This window comes from Lithobates pipiens, unplaced genomic scaffold, assembly GCF_037356315.1.
Source record: "Lithobates pipiens isolate NorthernLeopardFrog02 unplaced genomic scaffold, aLitPip1_a1.2 Scaffold_30, whole genome shotgun sequence".
Lineage (NCBI taxonomy): Eukaryota > Metazoa > Chordata > Amphibia > Anura > Ranidae > Lithobates > Lithobates pipiens.
In genome coordinates, this window is record NW_027507791.1 from 126,371,950 (window position 1) to 126,386,355 (window position 14,406).

General features: G+C 41.9%; 1 protein-coding gene across 8 annotated transcripts in view; it reads left to right on the forward strand.

Moving 5' to 3' along the window:
- The window catches only part of NPAS3 (neuronal PAS domain protein 3), a 623,665-nt gene that overhangs the window by 146,142 nt on the left and 463,117 nt on the right, over nucleotides 1-14,406 (forward strand). The window lies entirely within an intron of this gene.

Below are 14,406 nucleotides of genomic sequence, written 5' to 3' on the forward strand. Positions count from 1 at the left end.
ATCATAAAAAACAACTACAGACAAGGTATGGATTTATTAATAAAAAAGTACAAACATCATTCAAGATGTGTACATTAAAATGTGATCACAAAGGAATTCATAAAATTGGCGCAATGTGCATAGCTTTAGCAGACAAAGACCCTTTGTGCAGCTAAAGTGTTCTGTATGCTGATAGAACCCCGGAACTGGGACAGCCAATGCCAAGTGTGCATGGCATCCAGGCAGCTGGGCGACATGAACACCTTTCTCCCTACAAAAGATAGAAGGCTCAGGACCCAGTGTGCCATGTGACTGTGGATTTAGGGTAAGTGAATAAGAATAAGCGCCTGCAGTAATATTTGTTGTAACAATTGTAATGTATTCAGTGTTTGAATATTAGTTGGATTGGGTGAAATTTGCAGTTAATATTACTGATGCCCTATTATTAGCCGTATTGTTTCCTACAATCACAGGAGAGAAAAGGTGACTGAGTCTGACCCATACAAATGTACAATTTAGATGAGTTATAAAATCTATATATATATATATATATATATATATAGTATATATTTGGAAAAGAGAAACATAGCTTGGCTTGTAATATATACATATATATAAAACTTTAGGAAGAAAATGGCAGAGTAGTTTAATGCAGCCAGTCAAATGCCTCCTTTTATTGTCCGTCTTCTAATCTTCACTGGAAAGAAGACATCTGGAACCTGCATCCTGCTGGCAACAGCCCCGTTTTCTTCCCTTCAGTTATTTATGCAGAGCTGTGAAAGAGTAAAATGGCTTCTTTCTTGTTTGTTGCACAGATCGGCCTTAGGATTTTATTAATCCATTATAAGTTTCAGGAAGCTCACATGACTTCATGTACAAAAAGTGTTCTATGGGAGAATGTATTAATACCGACACCATCCAATCAGCATCTTCTTTTTTTTCTAGTACCATCCTGAAAAGTAAATTAAATTATTGGTTGCTACTTACATAAAACCATTTTCATTCACAGGGCCCATTAATACAGAATTGAATAATATTATTTTGTGAGCAGAGTACATGTTGAATAAAAGGCTTTGTGGATTTGATTGTCATGGATGACAATATATGACTGTCTCTTTAACCTCTAGGGTTCCACGCTATAGCTGAATGATGGCTACAGTACGGACCTGCATTGCCGAGACCACGTATATTGACGTCATCCCGTGCACGAGCAGCCTGCGCGCCCCCTGAAGGGTGCGCGCGGCGCACTCTGTCATCAGCGAGTCTATGAGACTTGCTGGATCACAGATTGGAGTAAGGGGTCGATCCCAACCCCTTACCATGTGACCAGCTGTCAGCCAATGACAGCTGATCATGTGATATCAACACCGCCGGTAATCGGCTATTTTTTCTCCTCGCGCTGACAGCTACCCATCCGTGCTACCCATTGGGTGCCTTCAGTGCCATCTTATCAGTGGCCATCAGTGCCGCCTTACTGTATCTGTGCCCATCAGTACCGACTTACCTGTCCCCATCATTGCCACCTTATCTGTGCCTATCAGTGCTGCCTTAACTGTGCCTATTAGTGCCCATCAGTGCAACCTATCAATTTCCACCAGTGCAGCCTATCAATGCCCACCAGTGCTGCCTCATCAGCGCATATCAATGAAGCAGAAAAATAACCTGTTTGCAAAATTTTATAACAAACTATTAAACATGATTTTTTAAATTTTTTTTAATTTTCCATTTTTTTTGTTTGTTTAGCAAAAAATAAAAACCCCAGCTGTAATTCAATACCACCAAAAGAAAGCTCTATTTGTGGAGAAAAAATTATAAAAATTTAATTTGGGTACAGTGTTGTATGGCCGTGTAATTGTCATTCAAAGTGCGTCAGCGCTGAAAGCTGAAAATTGGTCTGGGCAGGAGGGGGGCTTAAGTGCCCAGTAAGTAAGTGGTTAATGTGTATGTAGTCTCTAACAATAAACTTTCTAGTCTGTTCAAGCTATATTCCATCCTTCCTTACAGTGTTGAAAAGTTGTACAGGCTTCTCTCCTATACTTTCATTTCATCGCACACTGTGAGCTTCTGACAGTGTGCATTAGAAACTGCAGCAAGTCAGATAAAGGGCCCGCCTCATTTCCTGACTAGATCACATCCAGCATCATTTTGCTGTTTCCTCCCCGGCCTTACTGTCCCTTGCCTGCCCCTTTCATATGTCATGTGGGTTCAGCATTAAATGTGGATATTACCTAGGGAGGTCTGCATGCAAATGTGGCCTGTCCTCCAACTCCCACTCCTTCAGACTGACATCCGCTCATCAAAGCAGCTGGATATTTGCCTTATGCCCTGTACACATGACCGCTTTTCCCATCGGAATAAACGCTGAAGGTTTTTTTCCGATGGAGTTCTGCTGAAACTGTCGTGCGTACACACGATCACACCAAAGTCCGATCACCAAGAAACCAGTGGCGTACAACACGTACGACGGGACTAGAGAAAGGAAGTTCAGTAGCCAGTAGCCAATAGCTTCCGTCTCGTACTTGCTTCAGAGCATGCGTTGTTTCTGGTCCGTCGGAACAGCATACAGGCGAGCGATTTTCAACAGTTCAACGGTTTTCAAAATCAACAGTCTGTTTGCTGTTTGTAAACTAAACCCATGGTGTCTGCCGTTAAAATGTTTGATTGCTAATGTCCTCTGAGTATTGCCATGTTCTTGTTATGTGTCTGAGTGAACTCTTGCACACATATGGCGTGCCTTGCATTAATTCACTTGTGCGCATGCTTATTGTGTAGAGTATAAATTGACAGGCATGCATGCATTATGGGTGAGTGTGCACTGCAGTGGATTGTCTGACCAATGCCCCCCCCCCCTGATTTCAGCTAGAATAAAGTAAGTTGGTTGAACAGGAAGACAAGGGATGCCTCGCTATCCAAAATGTATTCTCCTTGACTTATTTTTTGGTAGAGGAATGTAGAGACATCAAAGGCCTGGCAGATGGAAAGCTGGAGTCTGGCCAAATCTGTCACTGCAATGCAAAGTGTCACCCTGTAATGGCTTCTTGGATGCTTTTCTTTCTGTAGTTAACACTCCCTCCTCCCTCTCCTAGCTCTAAAAACACAATGTAATGGGCAGTGTATAATCAGAGCCACCACTGATCAAAATGTTAACCCTTTCTGTGTGACAAGTAACTGGGAGGGTGCCAAGTAAGGCAATGTAGACGTCTTTGTCAGATAAGGAACACAACCTTCCAGACAGGTAATATTCTGAAAACAAGCCAGGAGGAAGTTTCGGCTATTTTCCAAGACATCAACCATCTTGGCATATGTTGTATCTTAGGTACCAAAGGGTTAGATCAGAGGTCTCAAACTGATCCAGCAGTTTTGCGAAACTACAAGTCCCATCATGCCTCATGCTTGTAACTGTCAGCCTTGCAGCGCCTCGTGGGACTTGCAGTTTCGCAACAGCTGGAAGGTCACCAGTTTGAGACCCCTGTGCTATATGAATGGTCTTTAACAGGCATGTAAAAAACAATAAGGGTGAGCAAATGTGCCATAGCACATAGCAACCTGTCAGCTTGCGGTTTAACCACCAGAGACCCGCGCTATAGCCGAATGACGGCTACAGCGCGGACCTCCTTTGCCGGGACTACGTCATTTGGGTACAGTGCTGTATGCCCGCGCAATTGTCATTCAAAGTGCATCAGCGCTGAAAGCTGAAAATTGGTCTGGGCAGGAGGGGGGTTTAAGTGCCCAGTAAGCAAGTGGTTAATGGAATTAAATCAAAAAAAGATCAATTCTGATTGGCTATAAGTTCACATATATTGCATTGTGCCTGAGTAAATACAATTGTAATAGCATTTAATCTCAATAAGGTTGGTTTAAAGGCAAATAGGCTATTCACTCTGCAAGGGAATTTCCCTTTAGCCTAGCAAATAAGGTGAAACTTTGGTGACTTCTATCATCCAATCACATGCAAGCATTTATTTATTTTTTCTTTGTTTTTACCTTTCTTTGCATATGATTGGGTATTCTTTGCAAAGTGAATTTTCATTCACTAGGCTAAGCGAAAACTTTGCTTGTAAAGTGCAAATTCCCTTCTGCAATTTCCAAGCCCAAAATGTTCCCTCTTTCCATAATTCAAAGTGTCTCCAAGTGATTCCATTAGATTACCTTACTTGGTCCTTATAGATAGTATCTCTATTACCAAACTGCTGCTAAGCACCTCTTATTGTCCACATGGACAACAGTACTAGGTTAAAAGTATATGGCCAATCAATTCTATTCTTCTAGTAAGTTCTTTACATTATTTTGGAGTTTGGCTAGTATCTCAGAGAATGTTTTCATCTTGAGGATGGGAATTCCAGGTATGGACATTTTTAGTGCCATTAACTTTCACCAATGTAACTATGCATATACAGTACCATACCTGTAGTATCCCTCTAGAAGCTGGAAATCACTGTAGTAGACAACACTACTCAAGTGATGTTTACTAGATTCCTGGTCCTTTGCTAAGCAGCTGCCCTTCTGCATTGTGAACTAGGCGGTTGCCCTCAGAGCCATTCTAGGAATGCTTTGCATTTTCTTAATGAATGCAAAGCATTCTCTGATTGAAGGAGGTGGAGAGGCTGACATCACTGCCCCCTATAAGGTGGACCAATGTTACTATGTGAAAAGACATCCATACCAGAATTTCTTCTTTAAAATTATTCTTTAAACTATAAGTCCTTTCATTCTTATACACAGTTAATTGCTAATTATTTATTTCTTAAGGCTCGTTAACGCCAGGTGCATTGAGTTGCAATAATGTGCATTTATGTTAGTTTGCAAAAAATCTGCCATGTCTGCAGTTTAAATCAGTGCAACACAGAAAAATGTCAACAGATCACAAACTGTTGCTTGTCTATTTTGCTTAGAGTTGAATCAAGTGACATTTCAATAAAGTTAAAAAAAGGGAAAGAAATAAACACTGTGGCAACACATTGCACCGCCGTTCACAACGCGCACCAACATGTGCTCACTATATGAACTATGATTTGGGCACACTAGTGTGAATGGGCTTTTATGAAGGGAAATGTTGATCATCTAAAGCAGGTGTCTACAAACTTTCTAAGAAAGTGCCACTTTACTGTCCTTCAGACTTTAGAAGGGCCGGATTTTGGCTAGTGGGGGTAGAAAACACCTCACGTGGTCAGCAGGGGTAAAATAATTACATAACATCTGTAGTAGGAGGTATTAAAATTAGTGGCAAGAATCCTCTCCATTGTTGGTATCACTGACAAGAATAGTACCCCATCATTGTCAGTGGAAGGAATATTCCCCCTCATCATTGTTGTCAGTGGGAGCAATAGTGCCCAATATTCCATCCAGTTCAACCTGTGTGGGTATGGGTGTGTGTTCATGTCGATAATCATTTCCCATATCCCTGTATATTTTGTTTGCTAAGATGCACATCCAAGTACTTTTTAAAACTATGAATACTTCCTGCTGACACCACCAATTGTGAAAGATAGTTCCACATCCTTAGCGGCCTGACAGTGAAAAACCTCTACACAGGTTAAGGTTAATGTGGTTGTAAAGACACAAGGTTTTACAACCCCCAGGACCCCCTAATAATTACCTGTGCCCCCTCTCGACCCAGTGATGTCCATTAGATCCTTGTCCTGTATTCTAGTTGGAAGAATAATCCCCATCGTTGGTGTCAGTGGAAGGAACAGTTCCCCAGTGTTGGTACCAGTGGGAAGAATAGTGCCCCATTGTTGGTGTCAGTGGGAGGAATAGTGCCCCATCTTTGGTATTAGTGGGTAGAATAGTGTCTCATCATTGGTATTAGTTGGAAGAATAATCCCCATCATTGGTGTTAGTGGGAGGAACAGTTGCCCATTATTGGTGGAATAGTGCTGTGTATCACTGGGAGGAATAGTGCCATAAGGGTTGGATAAAGGCAAGCAAAGGGCCACAGTTTGGAAACCACTTATCTAAAGAGAAACATAAATGGCTTTAGGTCAGTTTTAAAAATTTTTTAGATATAAGATTAAAAACTGTCAATTTATATCTTTTTTTTTAATTTGTATAAAATATTTGTACAACATAATTATTGCAGGGAGCATACATGACACTAGTCTACAAATGAAATGAAAGCTTACGGGTTCATTCACACCAGATGTGGTGGGGCTGAGTTTGGCGGCTATTCCAGAACAGTCCCAGAGCAAGACAGGGCAAAATGCCTTGTCTTCTATGTGCCCACTTCACGCCACCACGTTGCGGTGGTGTGTGGACCGTGTGTGGTGAAAAAGAGTACGCCGGGCTGACTGAGCGCAGTGTGAGGCAATCCACTGCCTCGCACTGTGTGGTGTACGTGACATTTCAGTTGAGTTGGTTTGAAAAAGAAAAATGAACAGTGTGATATGCTGAGATCGGTGCACGAGCCCTGCGGTGATCCCACCGGTCCAACAGTTGTAATGCAGCAGCTGGTGTGAATCCCCTGTAGCACTTTCTGCATGCCTGTTGGTAGCCTGTGTGTAAATGAATAAGACACTCAGGGGGTTATTTACTAAAGCCGGAATGTGCAATATCTGCTGCAGGTCTGCATAGAAACCATACAGCTTTCAGGTTTCATTGCCAAAGCTTAATTGAACAAGTCGAGGTTAGAAGCTGATTGGCTACCATGTACATCTTCACCAGATTTTGAGTGCACCAGTTTTCGTAAATCTCTCCCCCTCAGTGTGCTAAAAGAGCGAAAGGTGGGAGTGTTCTTCAATTTAGCTGGCTATTTTGCGCACAACATCTGCAAAAGAGCCTATGGAAAGCGCATGTTCTAATTGTGTTTCCCCATTTGTAGTCTGCAGGGGGTAAAAATAAAATATTGGTGTTTAACATTTTATATTTTATCTGCTTGAAAATTAATTTAAGTTAAATGATTTTATTTATTGGTACAGAGCATAATAGAAAACAGGATGTAAAAAAATACTATGCGTTCCCTTTAGGTTGTTTGACCATTTGGGGTAGTATATGACAATTTCTTACATTCCACCACTTTCTTAGGTCTATGGCCAGCCTATGTGATTGAGTTACTTTTTATGATGCAGTTACCTATTTATTGGGTTTTCTACTTTACCCAGAAATTTATCAAGTCCCTTCTGAACTCCTCGGATAGGAAGATAGGTTTGTACTGTGCAGTGGGCTTTACTGCACTACATCACCATGTACTTTGCATTTGCTCATGTTTTTCCTGCATAGTGGTAAGGGAAGGGTTGGCCTTCCCCTATCCTTGTGAGCCATCCAGCAGTGGTGAAACATGTCAAGAAAGGTTGGTTCCCAGGTGGAGACGTTGCATGCAGTCATTTTTTTGATAAATAATAAATACGGCAAGAGGAGCTAAGAGTAGAGTGCGGCTGATACATTTTTTCATACTTCTGATGGGAAGTGGAGACCGATAACAGTGGCCTTCACCCAGATTGTCCATGTACACGAGGGGGCAAGTCTTGAGCACAGCTGTGGATTTATGTGGTGAAGGGGTGTTTTAGATCAGGAGGACATTGATAATGGTTGTAGTGTTGTTGATTTGTTAGTTAAAAGTCTTTATGAGGAATCATAAAACATAAAATAATTGCTAGGTAAGTGGATAGGTGGTTTCAGGTAAAGTTGAGTGCTATCCATGGATATTACAAACATAGTCCCTGGTCCATGTTATGCTGTGTTTTGCTAAAAGCATATAATTTACAAAGCGGTATTTTGATGCTTTGCGCAAAACTCCATAAACTATAATATGAGTCCGATTTGCATGCTGTACAGCGCTGTGACACTCTAGTTGTATGGCGCGAGTTTTATATCAAACTTGCATGCAGGGATCTGGAAAATTAACAATGTTCATTAAACGTAAGACCAGAAATCACATTTCTGATTTTTTTTTTGGGCTTAAACAAAATTGAGTGGAGTGAGTTGTCATAAGGACCTTCTAGTCTTAGTACATTTTCTCTATAAATAAAAAAATTGATGGTGATCTGTTGGATGAGGAGAAACAGAGAGCCCACCTAGCACTTAGGGGGTTAAAACCCAGATAGGTCCTTAACCTGCAGAAAAAATTCAGCTCACAAAGCAGAGCAACGGGAAGCCTAGAGAAAGAGAGTCGACAGGAGATCAAAACCATCAGAGCACCTGAACATCTCGCCCGACGTGCTGCTAAAAACACAGAGCTGCCAATTGCAAGCAATTGATTCCATTTTCTGGCGCAGGAAGGAGGGAGGATGAACAAGGCCTGGGGAGGCACAGGAACCTGACGCTGTTTATCCGAGAGCATGATGTGTGCGCGTGTCTCTCTCCTCAAAACATAATCGCACAATTTCTCCAACTCCCCAGGATAACAATGCTGCTTTGCTAGATGGGCGGGGGAAGGGGGATAGCGGAACCCTGCTTTCCCAATAATCTATCTTGTCACCTAGTAGAGAGTGCCGGCATGACACTGAAAAGTAACAGAAAGTAGCTTAATGGTATCAGCCTTATACAAATGTGGTTGCTCTGGAACTCTACGTCTTTATTATTTGGTTGTTTCTTGTTAACAATTATCATTTTGATATTTATTATTTTAGCAATGAGAAAAGCAACAAATTAGAACTCAAAATCCACTAAAGTAGGAAGGTCATGGCACAGATGTTTTCAAGCTTGTCATAAATAGGAGACCACTTTATCTAGCCCAAGGTGTAGTAAAGGAGCTAAGAATGGATTAAAAATGTCCCAAGCCTCCTTATCTTTAATCACATACCCTTCCCTAAATAGCATGAATATAGGCCTCATACACTCCGGCATTCCTGTCTTTAGCTTTGAGAAAACGTTATGCTTCTCAGATCACTTGTTCCCATGTTCAGATGTTTCTGCTCTAACCTCTTCTCGCCAAGCCCTGGCATCCCTTTAAGTCGCCTATTACACCCGGGGCGAGAAGGTCTGCCTGATCACGTGACCACTGTGATTGGCTGTCACAGTGGTCCCCTGATCAGTAAACTGTTCCTGCTGGCTCTCTGTCTTTACAAAAGACCCGGAGCTGCTTTGATAGTGTGGTCCCTGTGCTAGGGCATGCAGTAGGCACACAGAAATCTCTATTCTCTACCACATGGACGCGTATTTGCGGCATGTAGGTATTAAAGCCCACCTATTGTTTCACTGCACGTATGAGTTACATGGACAACAAGAGGTGGTTAAGCAGGTTTAGACACATTTAGTTGCATTTAGTCACATTTACATACATTTGGGTTCGTTCAGCTCTGCAAAATCATCGCTAAACGGACCATGAATGCAAATTTTTTTTTGCTTGATTTGTTAAACGTATCGAAACATTGAGTGAATTATTCTGAATGTCTGGTGTACAAATGTGCATAGAAGATCATGGGATACATTTAGATCCGTTTAAGAATGTTTGTTTTGCAGACCTGATCCGTCTGTTTCTGACACTTGTGTTCATAAGGCTGAAATCTGCGGCACTCGCACCATGGTACTGGCTGGCTGTGTATACTGGGGTTGACGTCCCTCTCGGACTGGAGCACAGTAATCTGTTTATGCATGATATTCAGTCTCGGGGGTTCCTATGTGTATGAAGGTGTAATCGTCCTAGGAGCAGCATGCGGCAGGACTCTCTTCTTCCCTCCTGATTCTTCAAAAATCTTATCCATCCTTGAACTCTAATATTATAAAACAGCAATATTTAAAGAGAAATAGAATTTTATATTATTACCACCTTCAGAAAAAAAACAGCTTACCAGTTTTTTTAGCTGTGATGGCTGCATTCGTTTGCTTTTTTTTTTTTTCAGGTCAGTCCTCAGGCCGCATTACCTTATGCCTCTGGGGATATGTAATGTGTGTATCCAAAGGGGGCTTCAGAAATGGAGGAGACTTTTAAGGTGGGGATGGGCCTTAACATAAAAAAAAAGAAACACTTGCCGAGAGGGTAAGGATCACACTAGGATTGCAGTGAAAGTCCACTTTTACTTGCACCAAACTTGCCAGAGCCCTGTTCGGTAGTTGGACTTCACGGGCCATGCTCGATTTGGCTCTAGATGAGTGTCAGACATCACAGGAGCTCCGAAGTCTCTTTCTTTCTGTCTGATGAGGGAAACCGGTAAATTGAAGGAAAGAGATTTAATGTAGGAAAACCATAGCATAAAACCACAATCTGCTTAGTGTTTACAGTCATATTTTACATTATCACATTGAATTGAACTGTTTAGGAATTCTAGATTTATTATTCTCACTTCCCATCTATATTCTAACCTGTCTCTGCTGTCATGTATAACCTTAGTGAATAGGTAACATGTTCCCTTCCATTCCTGACTTCTTTAGATATGTGTATTCCTATTCATTTCATCATGCATTGTGTCCAATGCCTTGTTTAATCTGCCTCTATTGGTGTATAAATCTGCTTTTCATTATTGCATTCGATCGCGTTACACCTGACCGGACACACATTAAAGAAAGCCATCATAAACTGCTTGTATGTTTTTAAGTATGAAATACTTGAATATGTTTTTCTCCAAGGTCAGTACATGATTATTTTGTATCATTTTCAGTATGTACTGTACATGATTAAACCATTTTCTGTTGGTAATATTTTTGGAATTGGTGTTATAAATTCGATCTATAGTTTTGCTGCCCCCTCAGCAATGATTTTTTGGATTTTTAGTATATGTACAAAAATATAGCAATCTGAATGTCTACTTTCTCTTATCAGAACTTCAGCTTTTATGATATGAAGTCTGAAATTAGGATACATTATGTCAGACTTGATTGTGTGGGCTGCTCGATCCTTCTAGACCCGAAACTTTGAGTTTTGGGAGTATTTAACAATTTGATGATGATCATCTTACTATCTTTTTGTAGCTAGAAAAGTTATTGCTCCTAATTGGCTATCCACTAATGATGGACAAATGGCAGAGAACAGTAAAATCTATCTTACTCTTTGAAATACAGATTTCTAGATTTATTATATTTGCCAAAATTTCAAGGTACTGGATTTCTAGTCCAGAAGCCTCCCTGAGATGCTCTCTTAATGTGATTGTAAATGCTATTTTTTTTTTTTAAATAACAGTAATGTGCAGTGGAATTGCATAGAGCTGCCCCAATCCTCATCTTCTTGGGTTTCCTGCTGGTGCTCCTGGCTCCTCCTTTTCTTGGTGTCCCACCATAGGAAGCTGCTTCCTATGGTGGCACACCTACGGGCTGGCACCTGAGTCACGCTGCCTGCATCTATAGACACAGAGAACTTGGCTCAGCCCTGCCCCCCAGCTCTCTCATCACAGGATTTGACTGACAGCAGCAGGAGCCAATGGTCTTAGCAAAGCCTGTGAGAGTGGATAGAATGGAGAGGACCGTTACGGGCACAGCGTTGGATCAAGCGAGAACTCAGAACATGGGGTGGGGTGCATATTGCTACCTAAACATTTTTTTTTTACCTTATTGAAAGGAATGAAGTAAGGTAAAAAAAAAAGGTTTATGCTTTTGAATCACTTTTTAAAATAAAATGAGGAAGTGTTAAAATCTTTGTCAGGTTTTTATTGCTGCCTGTGTTCCCGCTGGGGCGATCACCCTCCTTATTTATCCTGATGACTATTGTCACTAGTAGAGAAAGTAATGGGAAATCAATACCGTATATACTCGAGTATAGGCCGACCCGAATATAAGCCGAGGCCCCCAATTTACCCCCAAAAAAACTGGCAAACTTATTGACTCGTGTATAAGCCGAGGGTGAGACATGCCTGTCCATCCCTGTGTGTGTGTCCGTCCATCCCTGTGTGTCCGTCCATCCCTGTGTGTCCGTCCATCCCTGTGTGTCCGTCCATCCATCCCTGTGTGTGTGTGTGTCCATCCATCCATCCATCCCTGTGTGTGTGTGTCTCCATCCATCCATCCATCCATCCCTGTGTGTGTGTGTCTCCATCCATCCATCCCTGTGTGTGTGTGTCTCCATCCATCCATCCATCCCTGTGTGTGTGTGTATCCATCCATCCGTGTGTGTGTGTATCCATCCATCCGTGTGTGTGTGTGTGTGTGTGTGTGTGTGTGTGTGTGTGTGTGTGTGTGTGTGTGTCCAGCCTACCTGTGTCCCGAGCCTTTGTCCCGAGCCTCCGTCCCGTGCCTTGCCTCCTTGCCTCCGTCCCGTGCCGTGCCTTGCCTCCGTCCCGTGTCGTGCCTTGCCTCCGTCCCGTGTCGTGCCTTGCCTCCGTCCCGTCCCGTCCCGTCCCGTGCCGTGCCGTGCCTTGCCTTGCCTCCGTCCCGTGCCCTCTTCGTCGGCGCCTCGGCGGCCATTGTAAAATTCAAAAGCCGCGCCTCCGCCTTCGCCTGTGATAGGCGGAACACTGAATTTCCCAGCAGCCTGTGTTCCGCCTATCACGGACATCGTATCATCCTCGTCCGTAGTACGAGGATGATACGATGTCCGTGATAGGCGGAACACAGGCTGCTGGGAAATTCAGTGTTCCGCCTATCACAGGCGAAGGCGGAGCCGGAGGCGCGGCTTTTGAACTATAGAATGGCCGCTGTCTGTCTGCTCGACACGCTGATCGAGCGGGCAGACAGCGATGACTCGAGTATAAGCCGAGGGGGCACTTTCAGCCTCAAAAAAGAGGCTGAAAATCTCGGCTTATACTCGAGTATATACGGTATTTTAGAAATGTAACTGGAACAGAAGGTGTGGGGAAATCTGGAGACACCTGTTCTATTGTCAACGATGAGATGAAATCTATGAAATTTATCTTTGATTTGGAGAGAATTATTATACCTTTCAGATGTGTCTCTGTGGGCAGGAAATGAAGTGAAATCTCCCCAAGGAGACATATACAGGAAAAGGGAAAATAACAGACCTAGGTTTTCATCATTACCTAATCTATCCCACCTTTGCAAAAAAAAAAAAAAAAAAAAAGGCTTTGGATACTTTTTAACCACTTTCAGACCGGACCATTTTGCTGGTAAATGACCAGAGGTCTTTTTACACTTTGGCACTGCGCTGCTTTAACTGGTAATTGCGCGGTCATGCAATGTTGTACCCAAACAAAATTTGCGTCCTTTTCTTCCCACAAATAGAGCTTTCTTTTGATGGTATTTGATTGCCTCTGCGATTTTTATTTTTTGCGATATAAACGTAAAAAGACCGCAAATTTTGAAAAAAAATGATATTTTCTACTTTTTGTTATTAGAAAAATCCAATAAACTCAATTTTAGTCATACATTTAGGCCAAAATGTATTCAGCCACATGTCTTTGGTAAAAAAAAAGTCAATAATTGTATATTTATTGGTTTGCGCAAAAGTTGTCACATCTACAAACTAAGGTACGTTTTCTGGAATTTACGCAGCTTTTAGTTTACGACTGCCTATCTCATTTCTTGAGGTGCTAAAATGGCAGGGCAGTACAAAACCCCCCCAAATGACCCCATTTTGGAAAGTAGACCCCCTAAGGAAATTGATAAGAGGCATGTTGAGCCCATTGAATATTTTATTTTTTTGCCTCAAGCGATTGAATAATGACAAAAAAAAAAATTTTTTTTTTTTTTACACAAAGTTGTCACTAAATGATATATTGCTCACACATGCTATGGGCGTATGTGAAATGACACCCCAAAATAAATTCTGCTGCTTCTCCTGAGTATGGGGATACCACATATGTGGGACTTTTTGGGAGCCTAGCCGCGTACGGGGCCCCGAAAACCAAGCACCGCCTTCAGGCTTTCTAAGGGCGTAAATTTTTGAGTTCACTTCTCACTACCTATTACAGTTTTGAAGGCCATAAAATGCCAAGATGGCACAAAACCCCCACAAATGACCCCATTTTAGAAAGTAGACACCCCAAGCTATTTGCTGAGAGGCATGTTGAGTTCATGGAATATTTTATATTTTGCCACAAGTTGCGGGAAAATTACAAACTTTTTTTTTTTTTTTTTTTTTTAACAAAGTTGTCACTAAATGATATATTGCTCATGCATGCCATGGGCATATGTGAAATGACACCCCAAAATAAATTCTGCTGCTTCTCCTGAGTACGGGGATACCACATATGTGGGACTTTTTGGGAGCCTAGCCGCGTACGGGGCCCCGAAAACCAAGCACCGCCTTCAGGCTTTTTAAGGGCGTAATTTTTTGATTTCACTCCTCACTACCTATTACAGTTTTGAAGGCCATAAAATGCCAAGATGGCACAAAACCCCCACAAATGACCCCATTTTAGAAAGTAGACACCCCAAGCTATTTGCTGAGAGGCATGTTGAGTCCATGGAATATTTTATATTTTGCCACAAGTTGCGGGAAAATTACAAACTTTTTTTTTTTTTTTTTTTTTTCACAAAGTTGTCACTAAATGATATATTGCTCACGCATGCCATGGGCATATGTGAAATGACACCCCAAAATAAATTCTGCTGCTTCTCCTGAGTATGGGGATACCACATATGTGGGACTTTTTGGGAGCCTAGCCG